Source organism: Pinus tabuliformis, chromosome 1_2 (assembly GCF_031772625.1).
Source record: "Pinus tabuliformis cultivar Carrire ecotype Pingquan chromosome 1_2, CPIR1, whole genome shotgun sequence".
In the NCBI taxonomy this organism is placed as follows: Eukaryota; Viridiplantae; Streptophyta; class Pinopsida; order Pinales; family Pinaceae; genus Pinus; species Pinus tabuliformis.
In genome coordinates, this window is record NC_142298.1 from 700034339 (window position 1) to 700059279 (window position 24941).

Sequence of the window (24941 nt, forward strand, 5' to 3'; positions counted from 1 at the left end):
TTCGGCTTGTAATAGCCCTCTGAGTCCTCTTTCTAACTTCGCAAGTCTGATCGCAATTGGATTCCTGAAGAAAGATTTATTCCCAATCTCCCGCGATGACCTAATTATAGACTGGTTCAGTAGAGTGAACTTGTACGATGTGCCACATGTCATTGTTTCAACCTTATGTTCTAAAAATTATACTCAAACAAAATACAATCCGTCCTCTTTCTGTAACTTATGAAATTTCAATCTGATGCTCAGAGAGAAAGTTATGATGATTTTTTCAAGGTCACCTATTTAGGATGTAATTCGGGAGTCTGCAAAAACCCTAACTTCCTCAGATCATATATCCGAAAATATAGCGAGCCAAAATCTAAAATTTGGACTTGAGGTTCAGACCGATTTCTTCTCAAATGGGTTTTTTTTTAGCTTCTGAAACTTTGTAGCGAAAATGTTATAGTGAACATTCCACGATGACCTATTTTAGATGAAATTTTGGAGCTTGCCAAAACCCTCACTTCCTCAGATTATATCTCCGAAAATATAGCGAGACAAGACCTGAAATTCTGACTCGAGGTTCAGCGCGATTTCGTCTAAAATGATTTTTTTTTTTAAATTTATTATTATTATTATTATTTTAATTTATTTATTTGTTTCGTTTTGTTTTGTTTTTTTTTATTATTTATTTATTTTTATCAGAAAAAAGTTATAGCGAACATTCCACAACGACCTGTTTGGAGCAGCGAAACCCTAGAATCCAAAGCTCTGATACGAAATGTTATGAAGCCGGCTCACAAAAAGATAGAAAAGATAAATGAACGCCTTAGAAATAAGGCTCCTCGAGGGGGAAACCTCCTTTACATTACACAAATGAACAATTCTTATATGATACAAATGACAAGACCTCCTTTCTATATATAGGAGTCTAAGGGGTCATAATATAATCAAAGCCGACATAACAATAATAATGTAAGGGCACAATAATAACAATAGTGGGCTTCTATGCGGCACAATAATAACAATATGGGGACTACATGGGCACAACAATATAATAAGGGGGTTGTAATAATAACAATAAGGGGTTACACTAGTAGTATAGGGACATAACAATTGTTTACAGGCTCCAACTCCTTGATTTACTAGCTTCAACTAGAAAGACACTCCAACACCCTAATTTACTAGCTCCCACTGGAAGGATGCTCCAACACCCTGGTTTTGATTAACTCCAATTGAGAAGATGCTTTAGCAGCCTGCACAGGCTCCAACCTATCCTAGCACTACCCTGTCCCCCTAAAGTGTTCTTAAGCTCCAACCTAAAGGAGACTCCGCTCTTCGCCTTGCACCACCTTGCCACCCTACTCAGCAAGTCATCACTTTTCCTGAAGGATTTGACCTTCAATTCACCACAACAGAGTATGTTTCACAATTTTTAGACTAGATCCACCTGATTTTAATACCAAAATAAATAACATGAAGACACCCTACTGACTTTGTCAATCCAAAATATTGTCACAAGGTCATCAACAACAAATCAACTCTCTTTGATCAGTATTATGGTCCTTCATAAATGATTTTTCTAGATACAAACTCTGGCTTGGCCAACAAATAGATGTTACTGTCAAAACCTAACAACATGCCTCATTATCACTACACCCATAGCCAATATTTTGTCCTTTGCATTATGAGCAGTACAATATGAAACCCTAGCTCATCAATTCAACATCAACATCAATACAAGACACTCTTATTGCATCAGATTCTAGCTGGACAATTCTCGCTCAACCAAATATCAACACGCAAACAAATGCTACCAACAACTCTATCACAATTTGCTACCGCATCCATAACAATGTATATATAAATTATACCATAACACTGATTTCTGTATGCTCTCAAAAATGTCTCACTTAGTAGCAATAATGTTGTTGAAACAAACACTCTATTTCTACCATCAACAATGCATGCAATCAATTTATTCTCTACATATTCAGGTAGTAGTTTATCTCAGGATCTGTCAAATGCACAACACTATCGATCACACAACCTCTAATTGTACTATGCATACGAGCACATTATTTTGATTACGCCCATTGCACAATGACTTATTTAATGTAAGTTGATGAACAATATCGGTGATTATAATAACTAGTCACCTTCTTCAGTGACATAATCTCATATGGACTGCTTTACCCTCACCTCCTTAATTTAGAGTTTTCACTGTTGTAGATAAAGCCCTCAATGACTAATACGATAATACTTTTATTCTTTCAATGTGGCATCCAAGAAACCTTAGTCCAGCATAGGAAATGAACTAATGAAACCTTTACCTATTAGTGCATGAAATCATAGCTGAACAATTCTTGTTGGTTGTTTGCTTCACACTGTTGTATGTCAACTCTGATTGCAATGTCTCAAGTAGATTGACATGCCGCTGACTGCTTCACTTTTCTACTCTTAAAATGATCTTATTGCCATTGATCTAAATATTTTCCTTTGCCACTGAAGTATTTATCACCTCTTCTCCTTAACCATGACTTCAATCCTCCTTCAAAACTTTCTCAAAAATTGTCCCGAAGGAATTACAATTTTTCCCTAGACCTCCTTAGTGATTGTGCATCAATTTCTCTTAGTTCCATCACAAAGATGACTGGGACAAACTGTGAATGAATGTTACAGCTTCATAAATTCTTGAGTCAAGCCATATCAACAAAACATATGTGCCATAATAAGGTTATTGTGGATCAATGAAGTTCTGGTTTATTATCCAACATATATCTCTTTTAATGACGACCTTAGTTATGGATAAAACATGTCTCAGCACCCTCAAACCAGGTCACGAATTAGGGCATAAAGGGAGGTTTCTAGATTCAATTCAAAATGAATTACCCATAGCCCAACAATTTAGCACGGTTATGTCCTCAGAAATTAAGAATACTAGATAGACATAGGTACCAAGGTATGCCACTAAAAAGGCTTCTAAGACAGCTACAATATAGTCTTTTAATCAATCCTCAATCCAAGATAAAATGCCAGAGACTTGGATCAAAATTTAGCGTGACTTGTTTATGCTCTCTTATGACTCATCCTTAAAAAAAATGTTATCAACCCTTAGTGGATGATGTTCTAGGGGTAGAACTAGGGCCTAGTATTTTATACCAAAAGATTTCAACATGAGGATCCTCAAAATATCAATTAATTTGTATTCAGATTAGACTTTAGAAGGGTTCAATGAAAATTCCAAAATACTTCTCAATCAGGGCACAAATCTACCTCATATTTGCTTCTTAGATATCATACCATTTTTTTTAGGGCTGAAACATTGTATTGCTGAATGTATACAAAGAGGACCAAAATTATGTGCTACAATGCTAATTAATATGCTAAAATGCTTCAGATGAAAGGTTACCAACATGGGCCAAATTACTCAAGTAAAATCTACCTCAGATGCGAGCCCTTGGAGGGATGAAGAGAGCCATACACCTGATCCACTGTTGCCACAAAATTGTTCTTATTAAAGGATGAATATATCATAGTAATATCAAGATTGAATTAGCCTATCATTCATCAAATAGGGGGTATGGAATATGCCCAAAACATATTAGATCTGGTCAAATATATAAGTGTCTTAGAGTTGTGCCATAGAACTAATCAAGAGGCCAATTTTTCCTCCTACAAGAGTCAAAAAAAAACTCCCATAGATTGCGAGAGGTGGTTAGTCCATGTCGCAAAACACACAGGGAGCGTTGAACCCAATGTCCAACATCCACTACATAAAATATATGGTTTAAGGAAGCATGTAGGTTTATCAACCTATACACATGTGTCAAATCTTGAAATGGAAAAACTCACTAATACTGACACTTCGCTTCAATATAATGAAAATCCAGTTAATGTACAGGTATCCAAGGAAGTTATAGCTAAGGAAATGCAAATGGAAGTGAGCTCAGTTGAAGATAATCCATCTCATGCAGTTGAAGAAACAAGTCAAGTTATTAGAAAAATGATGGATACTGTGAATAACAACCCTTAGTTGAATTCAATAAAGAGAAAAGCAAGTGAAGTGAATCCTGATGAGACAAAGGACATCGTGAAAGTGAAAGGTGATGATAATGAAGATGTTGCCTTTTAGAAGGTCAGTGAGGAGTTGTCTGAGAAATTGAAAAATTTGTTGAGGGAAATGCAACCCAAGAACTCTAGAAGTCAATCGGTAACAATTGCTACTAGTGTAAATGCAAAGAAACTCTCAAGTGCCAAAGGTAAAGAGATAATGACAATTCCAAAAGAGGCAGGTAAAGAAATGGCTTCATACACAAGTGTTAGGGTTCAAGAGAAATAAATATCACAATCAAGAAACACACATTCAAACCATGTACACCATGATTGTATGGAAAACCCCAATCGGGGGAAAAACCAACCAACAATATATCTATTATTGTCCTTGGCTAAAACACAGCCAAGTCGGCCAACAACCTGAGCTTTCACCGCTCAACCATGGCTACCTACATTGGAGAATACACAAGACTTTTAAGGGCTTCAACTACATGTAATACCATGGTCTCAATACCATGAGTCACCAATACTAGGTGCCCAAAACTACAACTGTTAACCATAATTGTTGACATAACCTCAAATCCGGCATAGGGTCAAATTTATCTAACAATCCCCCCTTTAAACTTGACTTTGGGTTTTCCAGACAATCATGGTGTACATGGTTTGAATGTGTGTTTCTTGATTGTGATATTTATTTCTCTTGAACCCTAACAAGTGGTATCAGAGCTCTGGTTGGCAAGGGCCCTAGCTAGCTGTTCGAAATGTTCCCATCGACGAAGTAGTGGTGGTAGTGGCGCTGGTTGAAGCAATAGCTCGTTGCATAGACCAGCAGTGTTCGTTGAGTGCTGGTTCGATGAGAAGCAAGAAAAAAATGAAGTCTGAAGGCTTTTCCAAGGCCTGGTTCGATGAGGAGCAAGAAGAAAATGAAGAATTAAACGCAGAGGTATTGCCCATGGAGGAGGCAGAAGCACCAATAGAGGGTCGTGGGGTGAAAAGAAACCACAGGGAGCAAAAAAAAATGAAGAATGTCGGTGAGAGCTGGAAAGAAAGAACGCTTTGTTTGATTTGTCTGAATATGCTAGAGCCAAAAAGGAAAACGTCTGTGTGAATTCTGCCATTCGAATGCGTGAAGTGCTACAAATACTGTCCATCTCTGCGTGAGAAGAGGAGGACGTGCTGCCTGTTAAGCCGTAAGTTGCAGCGTGCTGGGGAGGAGGAGTGTGTAAGCGTGGAACTGCTGGACGTAAAAACCTTGTGCTGCGTGTTAAGCTGTGAGTTGTTGCGTGCTGGGAGGAGGAGCGCGTGTATTCTCTGCGTGCTGGTAAGAGGAAGCCAGAGCCGCAACACTGCATGCCGTTGCTGGTTCGGTCCGTTGCTGGTTCGGTCCATTTGCTAATTTACGGTTGAGGAGGAGCCCTACGCTGCCGGTCCATTTGTTGGTTTGCATGGCTGGTAATGTACAAAGAAAGAGTTATACGGGATCGATCCCAAGCAATACAGCTCCCTCTCGATCGAAGAGTTAGAGGCGTGTCTCTGTCATTGTGGAGTTATAAAAGAAATTTCATATATTTTTTTAAAATAAAAATTCAGTTACAAGAGAAGGGTTAAATAGTGGGATAGGAGTCTTACAGGGTGAAATGCATGGTTAAACTTGCAACAGTTCAAGTTGTGTGTGGGTCAAGATAGCAACAAAAGTAAAAAAAAAAAATGAATTTTTTTTATGTAAATGGGTATACGATTGTAAGACCTGGTAAGGCATGCGTACCCCAGTAAATCACTGGTAAAGTCTGAATGTCCACTTGGGTGATATGGGGATGCATGTGGTGGTATGATGAAGCATGTTGAACTAGGACAACTTGTGAGATTATCAAATACCCTGACATTGACTGGGTAGGGCCTGGAGGTGAGTGGTGGTTGGCTCACTTGGCAGATTTGGCTAGATTTGGCCAAGGAAAACCCAAATTCAAGTTTAAAGGGGGGATTGTTAGATAAAATTGACCCTTTAAACTTGAATTTGGGTTTTCCTTGGCCAAATATAGCCAAATCTACCAAGCGAGCCAGCCACCACTCACCTCCAGGCCCTACCCAGTCAATGTCAGGGTATTTGATAATCTCACAAGCTATCCTAGTTCAACATGCTTCATCATACCACCACATGCATCCCCATATCACCCAAGTGGACATTCAGACTTTACTAGTTAGTTATGAATCTTTCTTGGTCAATGTATAACTGAATCTTTATTTTTCTTTCCTCATTTCCCCTATTCAAACAACAACAAGTCCTTGATTTCTATATACGGTCGATTTTAGTAAAAAGACTCTTAATTTTGTTTGTTATCCAGCTAGAAACCAACACTTTAGCATAATTAATAGGTTCTAGATATATTTCTATTAGCTTTGATTTGAACCAAGTCACTGATATATTTATGGTTGAGTGGCACAAAGTGACATGGGAAGTACTAGCAAAGAGATTATTGGAGTCAACTGCTAGCAATAAGAAGTAACAAACAATTTTTACTAGAGTTGAAACAATACCAACACAACTTCAGATAGTGTACCTTAGTTTCCTGTCTCCATTAATGAGTTAACTATTTTGTAGAATCATAATTTAGAAACCAGTTCTCGACACATAAATCCCACTTATCATCAAAATTCGATTTCATAGAATGCGCAGGTCATTAACTTAACCAACATCCATTTGGACCATGCAACCGAGTCCATTCTGAAAAAAGGTCTAAACTTCGCCATAACTCCCAATAAAATCCCTGTGGAAGAGGTCATTAGCAATATTGAAGTAGCTATTAAAGACCTGGATATAGTTAAAAGTGAAGAAATTAGACAAGACATTGCTAAAATTCTCAGAATTTCTAAACCCCCATCCTCCAACATAACCAAAGAAGAAAAAAGAGCTTTAAACAACCTCAGAAGAAACAAAAACATAGTCATCCTGAAAGCTGATAAGGGAAATGCAATAGTAATCATGAATAGGATTGATTATGACAATAAAATGGAAGAACACCTAAATAAAAGTGGTTGTTATAAAATTATTAATAAAGACCCCAGTGATAAAATTCTCCGTGAAGTAATCAAGAGAATCAAAGAATCATCTCTTGATGACATTACTAAAAATAAAATCACCCCTAATAGTTCAATCATGCCAAGAATTTATGGCGCTCCTAAGGTTCATAAACCTAACATCCCCCTTAGACCTATAGTAAACACCATAGGTTCCCCTACCTATCTTCTTGCGAAATACCTTGCCAAAAAACTCAGACCCTTGTCTGGAAACACTTCCTCTTACATTAAATATTCCTCTTCCTTTGTTCAATGGATTAAAAACCTAGAAATGAAAGATGAAGACCTCATGGTAAGTTTCGATATTGTATCACTTTACACAATGATTCCTATTGATGAAGCTATTAATATCATGGGGGAAATCACTTATAAAGAAACTGTGGACCTTCTGAAGCTTTGCTTAAAATCCTCATACTTCAATTTTAAAGGAAAAATATATGAACAAACCCATGGAGTAGCTATGGGCTCTCCTCTATCCCCCATAATTGTGAACATCTATATGGAACACTTTGAATAGAAATCCCTCAATTTCTTTCCCTACACCCCTGAAGAATGGAAAAGGTTTGTAGACGACATATTCGCCAAATGGAGTCATGGGAAGGAAAAACTAGACCAATTCCTCAATCACATAAATAGTTTCTCTGATCATATAAAATTCACTATCGAAATTGAAGCAGACAATCAACTTCCCTTTCTTGATATCCTTCTAACTAAAAAAGAAGGAAAACTTGGTTTCCAAGTATTTAGAAAGAAAACTCACACCGAGAGATATTTGCATGCAAATTCCCATCACCACCCTAAACAAAAAATTGGAATCATAAGAACCTTAACCACTAGGGCTGCTAGAATATCTGACCTTGACCATCTAAATTTTGAACTTAACCATCTTCACAAAGTATTTGAACAAAATGGTTACAATAAGAACACCATTAGTAAAGCCATGCACCAATCCCTAAGCAAGAATAACAATAACAACAAAGATAAAGAACACAAATCTTCAATCACTCCTAAAATCTCCCTTCCTTATATAAAAGGCACCACTGACAAAATTACAAAAATTCTTAATAAACATAATATTAATGTAGCTTTCACTCCCCCTAACACCATCAGACAATTATTTGACTCTGTTAAAGACTCAATAAACCCTAACCATAAAAAAGGTGTTTATATTATACCTTGTTCATGCGGTAAAGAATATATAGGTGAAACAGGCAGATCTTTTAACATTAGAATCAAAGAGCACACCATTGACTTATGAAAAGAAAGGACCTCAAAATCTTCCTTAGCGGAACATGTTCACTCTTCCTCACACTACATCTGCATGGAAGAAGCCAAACTTATTAAAAAAGAGGACCATTATCTTAAAAGAAAAATCAAAGAAGCCATTGAAATAGAAAAAAGAAAAAACAACTTGAATCAAGACGATGGATTAAAACTAAGCAATACTTGGAAACCATTACTGGAAATCATAAAAAACCAATAATTAACTCTCAAAATTTAGGTCCTTTAGAATTAATTTAGGTCTCATAACTTATTTAGTTCCAATAAATTAACTCCAATATTAGTGCATTTACACTCAATTCCATCCTCAATTATATATATATATCTATATATATATATATATATATATTAAAAATTTAATCCAAATTTATAGATGCAATTATTGAATAAATCTAATAGTCTCCATAAGACTTACTCATCCTAAAGGATAATTCATTTAAATTTATAAAAAGAAAATAAACATAATACCTCTAAAAACAACTCAAAACAATGAAGCTTAAAATTTTTACATACTATTTGTATATTAATAATTATAATTATATAACCTCATAAGAAATCCATTGAAATAATATTAAAAGATTGTAATAAGAATCATAATTTAAATAAGTCAAATGGAAAAAGAAACATTAATAAAAAATTCCTATTTCATAACAACCCTAATAACTAATTAAACCCTAATTTCATATTAAAATCAATATATTACATTGGACAATAATAATAAATCCAATTAAAATATCACTAATAATGGAATCTCCATTTTTAATTAAATCAACTAATGATCTAAACCACACAATTCAATTAATAAATTAATAAACAATTTAATAAAATGTAATTCTACCCAAAATAACAAATAACCCTGGCCAACTAAATCATTTCATAATGATCCTTTCCATAAACTATATATACACACAAGATTAAGTCTATGATACATCTTTAATCTCCTCACAAACAATTAGCGTATCCCCTGAAGATGGACTCACTTGGAAGTCTGAAATGTTGGGTTAAATAAACTCTATAAACAAGTTATTCCTCTCTTATCTAAAAAAAAAAATTCTCCCCACCTGTATGTATTCATTATTTAAAAATGCCAAAGTGATAGTTAAATCCAAAGCAAACAAGATTAATGATCTAGAAGATAAAATAACCAGTTCGTTATTTTTCCAAAAGATGGGGTTGTCACGAAAAAACTATTGGAAACCAAAGATAAGGAAATATAAATTTTAAAGTTGTCTTTGAAAACTCCTAATTATCAAGTGACAAATTTAGTCGATACTTTTCAGTGCAAGGAAGAATAAGTGAAGAAGATCCAAGAACTTCAAAGAACATTAAGTATGAAAGATGCCCAGTTAAAGGAATTAAAAGAACAATTTTCCAAACAACACATAAAATTTGAAAAAAAAGAAATATCCAAGCAAACTAGAAGAATATAAAACCACTGATCCAGGTGGATATTGGTGGCCCACAGTTTGGCGTTTCATCTCCTAGGGTTAGGTTTTGGAATGTTAAGGGTTTTCCATTGTTTCTCAACAATAAATAGGCCTTCGAGCCTCATTGTAAGACAGTTCAGAGGCATGTAGCCACCACATCTCTTCTCAGAGATAAGCTACCATCGCCCTAGCTAGTTTATTTCCATTTCTGGTTGTAAACATATTCAGTATTTTCCATTAATGAAATGAAGTATTATTTCCGCTGCATCTTTGTGTGTATGGTTATCTCTGTAATTTGTTACGTTCCTGTTTAAATCCAGATCAGTGGTATCAGAGCGGTCTGCTTTTTCTCTGTTTTTCTTTGCATGTCCCCAATAAGGTCGAGATATAAGGAGTTAGGGCTTGAACTGGTTGAACCTTTGCAAGACCAGCCTCGCAAATCCCGACGGCCTCCCATGGCGGATGAGAAGAAAGACGAGGGGGCAGGAGATCCCATCAAAATCTTGCTTGAAGAAGCCCTCGAGCGACAACGGAACGCGATGATGGACAACTTTGCCCAGATCCTTCAGCGGCTACCCAGAAGCAACGCATCGGCTTCCAGCAGCTACTCTAGAAACGCCACGCCCTTTAAGGTACAAGTTAATTTTGAAATCCCCATATTCGAGGGCCAGATAGACGCAAATGCCGTAGATAAATGGTTAAATCTGCTAGAGGGTTATTTTTCTATTCATGAATTTTCGAGTCGGGAAAATATTGTTTTCGCTCTTCTCAAAGCAGCCCCCCACATCAAGGACTGGTGGGAAACCTACTGCGAGCAGAAGGATGAAAGTACTGGCTCACTATTTTCAGTCGCACCCACCTGGAATTCATTCCGGGATGCCATCAAGGAGCAGTACTACCCTGTCGGAAGCTATGAGGATGAATACATAAAGTGGACCACGCTGCGGCAGGGAAGGGACCAAGACGTGCCGGAGTTCACCAATCTTTTCCATACCCTTCGCACAAAGTTGGGTATCAAGGATTCGGAGCAACATTTGATACTCAAATACCGTGGCTGCCTGCACAAGTACATCCAGGAAGAAATACAATTCCTGAAGATCTCCTCGCTCGGCGCAGCATACCGATATGCTATCAAGGTCGAGCAGAAGTTTAAACAAAAGAAGTGAGACTTTGGATCTGCGAATCCAAAGCAGGGGAAAGGTGCCCCTAAACCACAGAACAAAGGACAAAGCTAAGGCGGGACAGCCCAAGACAACCCACCGAAGCTGTAAGCAAAGAACAGTGCCGCGAAGCCGAAAAAGGACATTGGAAAATGGTGTGAGTTCCATAAGAGTTCCACTCACAACACAAGTGAGTGTCAGGCCAAGCAGTCACTGGTGGCTGAGCTAAAGGTTTCAGAATCAGGTGCATGTTCTGACACTGAGTCAGAACCCGATAAGGGGAATGAAAAAGGGAAGCAGATCATTGATGCAGATCCCAACGCCACTGTTGCTACCGCCAAGATCCAGAAAAATGAACCCGAAGATCCAGAGGAGGAGGAGCGTCTCTTCCACTCCCAGATGTGGGTAAAGGGCTCCCCGATACAATTCATTATTGATAGCGGGAGTCAAAAGAACCTCATTTCGGCAGAGGTCGTGAAGTGGTTGGGCTTACCGACCACAGCACATCCACAACCATACACCATTGGGTGGCTTCACCAAGGACGAGATCTTCGCGTGAGCCAGCAGTGTCGCCTTCCATACAACATCAAGCCCTTCATGGATGAGGTATTGTGTGACATTGCTCCCCTTGAAGTTTGTGATGTATTATTAGGACAACCATACTTGTGGAAGCGACATGCTGTGTATGAATCAAGGCCCCGTGCTGTTATTATTACATTGGGAAATAAGTTGTACAGGATACCAGAGGTAGCACCACCTACCGCCATCTCTTTGATTACTGCAAAACAATGCAGCAAGATCATTTCCAAAACCAGGAAATTTGTTTTCCTGATGATACACCCTCAAGGAAAGAAGAAGACGGTGGCTGCGGCCTCCAGACGGGGTCTCTCTGCACGACAACTACAGATGGACAAGGTTGTGGAGGAGTACGAGGACATCTTCACCTCCCCTGCAGGGGTTCCTCTGCACTGTCAGGTCAAGCACTCCATCGATCTGACCCCAGGTGCGCCGCTACCCAATGGACCAATTTATCGGCACTCCGTTCTGGAGAACAATGAAATCAAGAGGCAGATTCAGGAGCTCCTGCAGAAAGGTCACATCCGTTCGAGTTCATCGCCTTGTGGGAGCCCGATCGTGTTGGTACAGAAGAAGGATGGGACGTGGAGACTCTGTATTGACTATCGGGCGCTGAACAAGATCACTATTCGTAATAGGTACCCGATCCCACAGATTGATGACCTCCTGGACCAACTAAAGGGGGCGAAATATTTCAGCAAGATCGATATGAAGTTAGGATATCACCAGGTACCAATCGAACCCTCTGATGTGTGGAAGACTGCCTTCAAATCCAAGGAGGGCCTTTTCGAATGGTTGGTTATGCCTTTCGGATTGACGAATGCTCCTACAACCGTCATGAGGCTAATGGATGACATCTTGCGGCCATTCACCAACTCCTTTGTAGTAGTATACTTGGATGACATTCTGATCTTCAGCCAAAGTTGGGAAGAACACCTCCACCACATCCGACAGTTTCTCCAAACACTGCGGCAACACAAGCTATGTGCCAATTTGGAGAAATGCACTTTTGGCATGACCCAGGTTCAGTATCTGGGATACATCATTGATGAACAGGGGGTGCATGTCGATCCAACCAAGATCCAAGTCATTCGGGATTGGCCATCTCCAACCACTCTAACAGAGCTCCGCAGCTTTCTAGGTCTTGCCAACTTCTACCGCAGGTTCGTGTTCGGGTTTTCTCATATTACTTTGCCCTTAAGTCAAGTCACCAAGGGAGGGGCGAAAGCAAAATTCTTTTTGTCTGAATCTCAACAGAAGGCATTCATGGAGTTGAAGGATCGCCTCTGCACAGCACCAGTGCTCGCGTTACCAGATTTACAACAACCATTTGAGGTCTAGACAGATGCCTCTGACTATGCTATTGGGGCAGTCCTTACTCAACATGGACATCCAGTGGCATATCATAGTGAAACACTTTCAGACACAGTCCGGAAGTACCCCACTTATGATAAAGAGATGTATTCCATTGTACAGGTCTGCCAACAATGGAAGCATTACATTTTGGGGAAGGAAACGATCATCCACACAGACCACCGAACCCTGCAATTCATACAGACCCAAGGGAAATTGCAGAATTATCGCCATCAGAAGTGGTCTACATACCTGCAACAGTTCCACTTGAATATCAAGTATAAGAAGGGCAACACCAATAATGTTGCAGATTGCCTCAGTCGACCACTGATCATGGCGTTAACCATCGTGCTCAACTCTTGTGGGCACGAGACTTCTGATTGGCCACTTCTCTACAAAAGCGACCCAGAATTCGGCCACACATACCAGACACTCTTGGAGGGTCGGAATGTTCTAGATTTTCACCTCCAGGATGCCTTGTTATGCCACCTGGGTCACCTTTGTGTTCCTTCAAGTGAGCATGCTAAGATGAGTTGGGAAGAACACTACAGTCGAGCTGCTGGCATTTCGGGGTCGAGAAAATAATGGCAGTACTGCAAAATTATTTCTATTGGCCGAATCTTCGACAGGATGTTGGGAAGTACATCAGATCATGTATTACCTGTGCCATTGCCAAACCGACCATTAAGAAGCACAGCCTCTATACCCCGTTGCCTACTCCTAGTCGCCCTTGGGAATCCATCTCCATGGATTACATGTCAGGCCTTCCTTCCACTAAGCATGGAAATGACTGTGTTTTTGTGGTCGTCGACAGGTTCTCGAAGATGGCCATTATGGCGGCCTGCAAGAAGAATATCACAGCAGAAGCCACTGCTAAACTCTTCTTTGAACGAGTGTGGGTGCACTTTGGGATCCCACAGTCTATCATCTCAGATCGGGATAGTCGGTTTCTCAGCACATTTTGGTCCAGTCTCTGGTCAATGCTGGACACCAAACTCACGAAGTCCACAGCCTTCCATCCTCAAACTGATGGCCAGACAGAGGTTGTCAATAGGATGATTGTGCACATTCTGCGCATGTATAACTCAAAGCATCCACACACATGGGACGAGAGCCTCCCCTATGTTCAGCACAGCTACAACTAAGCTCTTCACAGCTCCACTGGCCATAGCCCTTTTCAGGTGGGTTTGGGATTCCAGCCACTATGCCCCATTGATGTGGCCATGCCACTTGCAGCTACTCACATAAATTCAGCTCATGTCCAGTCCGAAACAGATAAGGCCACCAGCTTCATTGAGTGCATCCAACATATTCGCCAGCAGGTCCATGACATTCTTGAGAAATCAAATGTCAAGTACAAGCAGCGACATGATCAACATCGGGTGCCACACAAGTTTCAGGTGGGCGACAAAGTCTGGTTGCATTTGCAAAAGGAACGCCTTACTGGAGCCTATCGGAAATTGAGACCACTCCGATATGGTCCTTACACCATTACTAAGGCTATGGGAGACAATGCATTTGAGCTCAACATTCCCCCATTCCTTGGCCTGCACCCAGTGTTCAATGTGGACCGCCTTCAGCCATACTTTCCACCATTGCTAGACACATCCGACATTGCAGAACAGCTCAAACCCACAGAATTAAATCAAGATTGCATGGAACAAGCTGCAACTGATCGGATCATGGACACACAGATCAAGAACACTCGCCAACAAAATATCCAAATGTATCGAGTTTTCAAAGCAGGCCAACTCCTTCAGCAGGGCAAGTCGCTCACCAGGGAACAAGTTCAGCAAAAGTTTCCTCATCTCATGGAGGAACTCAATGCAATGGGGACCATTGCTTCCTAAGGGGGGAGGAATGATCCAGGTGGATATTGGTGGCCACCTGCCAAGTCCACCTGGACCCCCACCATTGTTTCTCTCAGCATTTTCAGTTTCCTTAATTGTAGCACAACTTACTATTTTTAGCAGTTTTTCGGGTCCTGAACTTCTGGAGCCGTTTTGAGGCCCTAAACGACGTTTTTTGGGAAATCTGGGGGCAACATGGGTCCATGGACCGATGTTGTCCTTCCCAAAGTGGTAGTGCTTGGATAGATCTTTCTAACGAGCTATTGTACGTGTCAAACGATGATCGTATGCCAAAGTTACGACCTCGGGAAGTTGATGTACCAATTTACCCAAATGGGGCCCACAGTTTGGCGTTTCATCTCCTAGGGTTAGGTTTTGGAATGTTAAGGGTTTTCCATTGTTTCTCAACAACAAATAGGCCTTCGAGCCTCATTGTAAGACAGTTCAGAGGCATGTAGCCACCACATCTCTTCTCAGAGATAAGCTACCATCGCCCTAGCTGGTTTATTTCCATTTCTGGTTGTAAGCATATTTCAATATTTTCCATTAATGAAATGAAGTATTATTTCTGCTGCATCTTTGTGTGTATGGTTATCTCTGTAATTTGTTGCATTCCTGTTTAAATCCGGATCAACAACTGTTGACAATACCCTCCAACAAGATGCAACAAGGAATGTCAATCCAGACAAAGTAAATTTCTTTGAGATTAAAGTTGTCAAAATTGAGGGAAAATTAGAAAATGAACATCAAGAAAGAACTCAACAGGAGTAGAAGTGGAATAATGTAATAAAGCACAAAGATGAAGTTATTGAGAGTGTGCAGTTAGTGTTAAAAGCAAAGGATAGAGAAATATAATCTCTGCAACAATACATAGAAAACACCACATTGGGAAGGGCTACTCTTATTGAGGCTAAAAATAATGTTTGGGAGATGATAAATAAAAAGATCCTCAAGATAATACCTTATGTGAATCTCCTCCTTCATTGTGAGATAATGGTCATGGAAAATGCCAATATTGAAATAAGGAACATAAATCCTTTAGTGGAGGAAATATTAAAGGAGGTGGATCAGATAATCAATTGTCTAAATACACTAGAAGAGGAAAATACCAAGGTCCTTTATTTACTCAACATAGATGAGTGTATATTGTTAGTATTATCAATGAAAGAGAAGCAAAGACTTATAAGTAACAACGTGATCAACAAAACTAAAAAGATCATTGGTGAGTTTAAAAAAGAGTGGGGCTTTATCCAAAGGTTCGAAATCCAATCCTTTTGGGAAAATTATTCTTGGTTGGTAGCAGAGTAACAATTTTAGGATGCTCTGAAGGAGGCTAAAGAAGAACATAGATGTATTCCTGCTATTGATGATGAACTTGATTTTGGACTGTTACTGGTAAAATCTATTTTTAGAGAGTTTAATGTCTTGGATTGCCTGGACAAGATGATAAATCAACTTCTTTCTGCCCCATATAAACTCCTATCTGAACTTAATGTGACTTAATTGATATTTAAGAAGGTATAATGGGTATCTCCAGCTAAATGGGACAAGTTTCTAAAGTTAAAAAGAAGCCTCGCTCAACATACTATCCTTTCTCCCCTTACATAAGGTACTAAGATAGTTCCACCTTTACAATATGTGATTGAAGAAATTGAAGAATTAAAGGATGAAGGGGAAACTATCACAATTTTTTCGAAGCCAAAGAAGAAAAGTGTATGAAGTCCTAAAGTCCCGACAATTGATGTCACGTTGAAGAGAAAGACTAAAGTTTTTAGGAAATATTCCAAAAACAAAAATGTTTTGTGAAAGTAGTTTTTATTTTTCAATTATGCAATGTAATTTTATAGTTAAAAGACAATTATTTAGATGGTTATTCAATTTTCTCGTATATATGGACTTCAAATTCAATTTGATTGGGTTAACTTTTTGGAGAGGTGAAATTTATGTTTGGACGGTCTTAGCGCACACGTTGTGTTAGCCAGATCGTGATTATTTTGACTTTTTGATATGCAATTTGATATATAGTGTTTTGTATCTTGTCTATGTTTTGTTGATTTTACTTCGTCATATTCTAGTTTATGTTAATGATTTTTGCAATGACCACAATCAATTGATAAAACATTGCAATATTACTTGATTCTTTTCCTTTTAGATATACATTATCTAAAGTATTTAGGTCAAGATATTTAATTGATTTGTTGCAGATTGAACATACCAATACATGATGTTGGATGATTTTGCCACTCTTTTCATGAGAAATATAATTATACATCAATAATATGTGTTTTGTTGTTTTATTTGTCTTATGTTTATTTTATTTCTCCATATTGTAATTTATGTCCTTTGTTAGTTTATGTGCACATTGTTTATCATTGCATCCTTAAAGTTTACATCTGATTCATTGATCATATGTTTTATATAAGTTTTTTTCCATATAAATCTTAACCACTTATTGTTTTCAACACTTATTTATAATTTGACCATATCTAGAAGTTATCATAGAATATATGAATATATAAGTTCACAGGGATTTGTTGATGTTGTATATAGCAACGGAAGGTATTCCCTTACAGACAACAATGTATAATATATATTATATTATGTACAACAATATATATTTATATATAATATAATATATAAAGATAAATAATCAATAATTATTTAAAAATAGTAATGAAAAGACACTCCGAATATATATATATATATATATATATATATATATATATGGACCATCAATTGTAATTAGTGATCAACCAATACTTCATATATGTTATATCAATCTAATAATGTTTACTCAATTGTAAAAACGAAATCAAGGTTGAGAATTTTTCAAGTGTGTAATTATTGAAGATCTGAAAATAAGAAAGAATTCAATTGAAGATCTGAAAATAAGAAAGAATTCAACATGGTATTAGAGCCAAGTTAATATTCCATGGTATCATTTCTTTTTTTTAAGGGTTAGTGGTTTATAGGTCCATGGTTTTGGAAAACCACTGGACCATGATATTTCCTACCATATAAAACAAAACAAAATTCTTTCTTAAAGGGAAGTGCATGTTAAGAAAAACACTACTCCATATTTGGAAATAAGTTAATTTAATTTGGAATCTACAAGATGGTGTCCAATCTCAGAGTAGAAGATAAGATACATAAAGCATACAATTTCGGATCATGGAAGCATAGAATACTTCTCCTTCTAGAAGAGAACGAACTCTTGGATTCTATCAAGAAATACCTCCCAGAACCAGGAGAGAAATAAGCCAAGGAAATGCATAAGAAAAATGTGATCAAGGCCTATAGGATCTTGTCAGATTCAATCAACGATCACTTAATTCTACATGTATCAGAATTGAAGGCATCAATGGAAATGTTTGATGCCTTATCAAGATTATATGAAAGCAAGAATACAAGCAATAAGATAACTCTCAGGCATCAACTCAAAAATGTAATGATGAATAAATCAAATTTAGGTTTTATCTACTTCATGAGGATTTCTTAGATCAAGGATCAACTAATATCTATTTGAGATTCAATGGACGATGCAAAGCTTGTGACTACAACTCTAAATGGTTTTCGTTCTACTTGGGATGAAATTGTTCAAGGAATTTGCGCAAGAAGGAAATTATCTAACTTTGATAAGCTATGGACAGATTGTGCTCAATAAGAATCAAGAATAATATCCAAGGCACATAAGGCCAATGATGAAGAAAATAAAACTCTTGTTGCTCATGTGAAGAAAGGAAAAGAAAGAAGAAACAAAAATTTGAAGAAAAATAAAAGATCAATTCTAGATCACAAGAAGGATGTATCTAAGATTAGGTGTTACAACTGTCAGAAGTTGGGACACTTTTCTTACCAGTGTTCTCAAGGGAAAGGAAAAAGAAAACATCATGCACATGCAACAGATATGGAGGAGTCTACATCTCAGAAAAATATAAGGGAGACAAAAGATGAAGAGTATGTCTTTGTCTCAGCTCTCACAGGAACCATCACTCAAGGAAGTGATATTTGGCTAGTAGATAGTGGTGCTTCCAAGCACATGATTGGGTTATGAAATTCTCTTACAAATTTGACAAAAAGGAGTTCATCCCTTTAGGTGGAACTTGGAGATGATTCAAAGCATGTAGTAAAAGGAGTAGGAGAAACATCATACCAACTTGATTTAGGTAACTCCATTTCAATAAAAGATGTATTTCTTGTATAATATTTAAAGAAGAATCTTCTCTCTTTCTCTACTTTAGAATATTTGAGGCTTCAGAGTGGCACTTGTTGATGGCAAAGTCCTTATATGGCCTAATGATTCAAGTATAGATTCAGTCGATGTGATTGGTGTTCGAGAGGGAGGATCGTATAAATTAAAGGGACACCCAACAAAAGATATTGTACACAATAACATTAGCTCCATGGAACTATGGCACCGAATAATTTCTCTCTTGAACTACAGAGCCTTGCCAGTTTTGAGCAAAATGGTCACAGGTTAACCAAAATTCCAGGTGGAGCATGATGGAGTATGCAAAGGTTGTGCACTTGGAAAGAATTCCAAGGGAAGTTTTCCAAGTTGTGACAATAGATCCAAGGGGATCTTGGAAATTATATATTTAGATCAAAAGATGAATTTTTCATTAATTTTTAATAAATCAAGGCTTTAGTAGAAAATATATTTGGATGAAATATTAAAGTTTTGATGTCAGATAATGGAGGTGACTACACCTCAAATGAGTTCAAGGACTTTTACTTAGAAGTAGGGATTAAGTGGGAGCTAACAACTCCTTACAACCCCCAACAAAATGGGGTTGTAGAGAGAAATAACAGATCAATTGTAGAAGAAGCTAAAGTAATGAACCATGACTATAACTTACCCATGTATCTATGGGTAGAAGCATCCAGACCAACTGTATATGTTTAGAAGAGAATTCCTCATAATATATTGAGGAGCAAGACACCAAAAGAAGTATTCACAAGGGAGAAACCAAATGTTAGACACGTGAGGATATTTGGTTGTCTAGTGTACATACATGTTCATAAGGAAAATATAACAAAGCTAGATCCTTCAAGAAATAAGGGCACTTTTGTTGGATACAATGAGACTTCAAAGGCTTATAGAATATACATATCTGGACAAAGAAATATTGAGATTAGTAGAGATGTCATCTTTGATGAAGAAGCAACTTTCAGGAAATCTAGAGAGCCTCACATGGACAAGGAAAGAGAGGATCAAGAGGCTCCCAAGGATACAATGATGATTGAATCTACTCCAAAAGAACATACCCTAGAAGATCGAGATGAGACAATAGAGCCAAAGACACTAGTAGATCCACCCAAAGGCATTACAATAATCAAGAAGAGACCATTATGGCTCTAGAACACATTGAAGGAAGCATAAAAACATGTAGCTCCCAGAGGCTCCTTCAAAGAGAGAAAGAGACCACACAATTTTTCCAACTATGTGGCGCTAATGAGTAAGATCATTGATTCAGAACCTTCCACTTATGAGGAAGCCACAAAACAGCAAGTGTGGAAGGATGCTATGATGGAAGAGTACCAATCCATCATGAAAAATGATGTGTGGAACATGGTTCCGAGACTAGAAGGGAAGTCAGTGGTGACTTCAAAATGGATCTACAAGATCAAGCATGTTGCAGATGGTAGCATAGAAAAGTAAAAGGCTAGATTTGTGGCTAGAGGATTCTCCTAGAAAGAGGGAAAATATTATGATGAAACATTTGCCCCAATAGCCAGGTACACTTCTATTAGATCTATCATCTCTATTGCTTCTATTATGGGTTGGAAATTACACCAAATGGATGTAAATACTACTTTATTTAATGGTATAATTAAAGAAGAAGTGTAAATAGAGAAACCAAAAGGTCTTGTGATCCATGGTAAGGTGTCCCATGTTCGTAAATTAAAGAAATATGTGTACAAGATTAAGCAAGCATCCAGGGCATGGTATGCCAAAATAGATAGGTATTTGATGAAGCTTTGTTTACCAAGAGTAACACTAATCGTAACCTTTACTACAAGGTTGAATATGGTTGCCCCATGATATTGGTACTTTATGTAGATGGCCTGTTTCTTACAAGGGATGAGAAGCTCATAGATGGGTGCAAGAGGGAGCTCACTTCATAATTCGAATTGAAGGATCTGAGTTTAATGCACTATTTCTTGGGATTGGAAGTGTGACAGAGGCCAGATGAAATCTTCCTTAGCTAAGGGAAGTATACAGATAAGATCCTGCATAAATTCAAGATGATGGACTGCAAGTCCATGACCACACCTATGGTTACAAATTTGAAGTTATTGAGTGATTCTTCTTCATATTTGGTTGATTCCATAATGTACATACAATTGATCAGACCCTTGATGTACCTGGTTAATACCAAGCCGAGTATATGCTTTGCAGTGAACACATTGAGTCAATACATGGTTGAGCCTAGACATATACATTTGTAACAACAAATCATGTATTGAGGTACCTACATGGTATGGTTAGATATGGTTAGATATGGACTCATATATGTCTCAGACGATGAAGTAAATATGAAAGGTTATACATACTCTGACTCGGAAAGGAGTGAAATAGATAGGAAAAACACATTAGGGTATTGCTTCAATTTGGGATTAGGTGTGATCTCATGGTGTAGCAGAAAATAATTGTGAGTGGAACTCAATACAATAGAGGCAGAATATATAGTAGCCAGTGATACAAGTTGTGAAGTAGAGTGGCTTCAGAAATTGCTTGCAAGATTGTTTAATCTAGAGTTAGATCCAACCTTGATATACTATGATAATTAAAGTTGTGTGATTCTTTTAGAGAATCTAGTCTTTCACGACAAGTCAAAGCATATACAGATCAAATACAATCTCATTTAAGACATGGTACAAAGAGGAGTAGTGGAACTATGATACATATCCACAGATGAGTAGACAACATACATTCTCACCAAGCCTTTGTCTAAAGTGAAGTTTGAATACTTCAAAGACAAGCTTGGTGTGATCCAGAATGTCCACCCTCGTTGAGAGGGAGTTGTGATGTTTCTCATACAACAGAAAGATACTCTCCCTCTAGCCAAGGGTTTCCTAGATTAGTCATGTGAAGCGATTGAGGGAGTAATGAGTAGCTAGGTACAAGTCTTTCCTATGCCATGTGAAGTGGTTAGGTGAGGTTGGGACTATTAGGAGAGGAAAAACATCATAAATACTGCAACGTAGTCTTGAGACTATGGTGGTAGTCTTTCCCATGCCATGTGAAGTGGTTGGATGTGAATGTGACTACTAGAGGAGAACATCATGTAAGAATGCGTTCCTCTCTGAGAGGGAGTGTTGAAGTTGTATATAGCAGCAAAAGGTATTCCCTTTCTGGTAATAATGTATAATATATATAATATTATGTATAAAAATATATTTTATATATTATATTATATATATAATATAATATATAAATATAAAAAATCAACAATTAATTAAAAATACATGTCTATTAATGAAAAGACACCATGACTATATATATATATAATGTTTTCTCAATTGTAAAAACGAAATTAAGGTTGAGAAATTTTCAAGTGTATAATTATTTATCACAAGGCAATAATTACCAAGATATGAAAATAAGAAAGAACTCAATAGGCCTTGAGGTTAAGGAAGGCCAATGCTTCAACCTGAAGCAGGAGGATATTTTGTTTATCCTCATTGAATGTCCTTTTAGATTATTTTTTTTCACCGAGAAAATTTGAAAGACAACATTATTTTTGGCACCATTTCCGTGGATCTCGAAATTTTAAGTTGTGTTAGTTCATGAATAATGGTAATCCTGTTCAACACCATAGTATTTTTGGGTTAGACGATCAATGAAGTGTCCTTAAAGGATTTTACCATTTGACTTTGCAGATTGCTCAGACTCCTGAAGAAATATAGATGAACTGGGAAGTGTTAGCCCATGAGGACGAATTGGCACAACCCAATCCTGAGGCCCCTCAACGACAAGGACAAAGAAGGTGAACCTTGTTCAACATTTACATTTCCCTAGAATATTTATATTTAATATTGAACAAAGTTAGCTTTTGGTACATGTATGCCTATTTGTTGTCCCTGAAAACCTGACAAAACGATTTTTGAAATTTAATGTTAAATGTATAATTATTTAAATTTTGTTGGACTCTAAACTGGATCCCTTTAGTAATATAACTAGGTCTAGTTTAGTTTCATCATACCTAGCAGTACAAGATCCAAAAATATTGGTAACTGTTGCAAATAGAAAGAAGAATGCCAAGGCATCTAGAGAGAAAATTATTGGACCTAGTTTTCAAGATACTAAAATAGAGGAAAATTTTCAACCTTCGACACCCACCAAGGAGTCTAAAATCACAATATATCAAGGGGGAAATAAAGCCCAAGTTAGTTCTACATCTACTTCTATCCCTTTAACACAAACAATACCCCAAAATTTGCAACAACCCCTTTTGTTCATCCTCATGTTGACGTTGATGGAAATCCGTCAACCAAGAGGGTCTCCTCGATGTGAAGTCCTAATTAGAACTCACATCGTTTGGACTAGGAGCCCCATCTAGAGTATAGGCCTAGTTTCCATATATTCTTATGGATTTTCCTTGGCTCTAACTTTCAACAAGAGAGAGGAACAAATGGGTTCCTTCAAAAACAAGTAAGTGTGCCTGGTGAATGCTCGGTTTTAGGTGTGTCAAGGTTCTTCTACTACGAAGGGAAAGTAAAGTGAACCTCTAAGAGAGAGGTAATAGTACCACTTTGGTAGAAAAACACACAAACAAGTGATATTTTGCTGACATCCAGTGGAATATTCCACAAATATGCAACAGACATTGCAACCACTTCAACACATTCTCAATATGATAAGCACTAAAATAATTGAAATAGTTCAACTACTTTAGTACTGGTGAAACAAACATGAATCATAAACATTCACAAAATAGTCTTACAAAAATTCATAATCCATGCATGAAGAACGTGTTGGCCTTCAGGCTTCATATATTAAGTAAAAGTACCCGAAAACATGTATACAATGAATACCACTAGCTCCATAGTGGAAAGTTGGAGCCATTACTTGCTCCCCAAAAGAACTAGCTTGTTTCTTTGATTCCTTGGGGGAGGAGCCAAGGTGAAAATTACTTTTATCATACAATGAGGGTGTATACATAACCAATGGGGTGATGCTTCACCTCCCTTGTGACTCTTTGACTACCCTCATGATTGTTTGACTTCCTATGACTTTTCGAGTTTACATGACTCTTCATATTTTGTACATGTCCTTGGACTTCCACTTTACATTACATTTTCCAATACAGAGTTTACAAATAATGTGGCACATGATGATTCATGATGTGATATGACATTGATGACATGGCACTGTCAAGCCACTCTCTGCTGCGACTTTTTCTTCAATAAGAGATCTCCAATGCTTCATATTCATGAGAAATATGTTTTGTTCTTCATATCCACCCTCTAAAGGGTTGTGAATAAGATGGAGTCTTCATGCAGTCATGATCTTTGATATTATGTTGTAATCTAGTGTTCCTTCGCCTTCTCACATGATGATCATATTATCTCTTCAGCTCCATATGTGTCTTCTGGCATGGCCCCCCTCTCATTTTCCTCCCTCATCATCATGTCATGATATGATAATGTACCTATAACTGAAAACCATTCATGGAAAGTCGACATGAGTCTGAAAAACCCCTAACTTAACATATTTCATGAACTCACCTATTAGGGCTATAACTCGTGACTGGTTGAGTGATTGGCTAAGGTATTGAATAGTTCCAGAGGCCAAGGTCCGTGACTGAGGTTTGAGACTGTGCAATACGTAGTTTAGGATGGCCAGGTTCAAGAGATTGCACAATTGAGGGGCTTAAGAGATTAAGGCTAGGGATTGAGGCTTGAAGATTCCCATTGCGCAGTTCAGGGAGGACAAAGGCTAAGGAATTGTGAAATTGAGGGATCAAGGACTCAGTATGGAGGCTTGAGCCTTGATACTGTGTAATGCGTAGCTCTGGAGGTCTAGGTAGAGGAACTGTGCAATTGAGGGACTCAAGGACTCAAGATAGAGGCTTTAACCTTGAGATTGTCCACTACAAAGTTTTGGGAGGCAAGGAGGCCAGGTGATTACAAAATTGTGCAGTTTAGGAGCTCAAAGGTTGAGGCTTGAGGACTAAGAT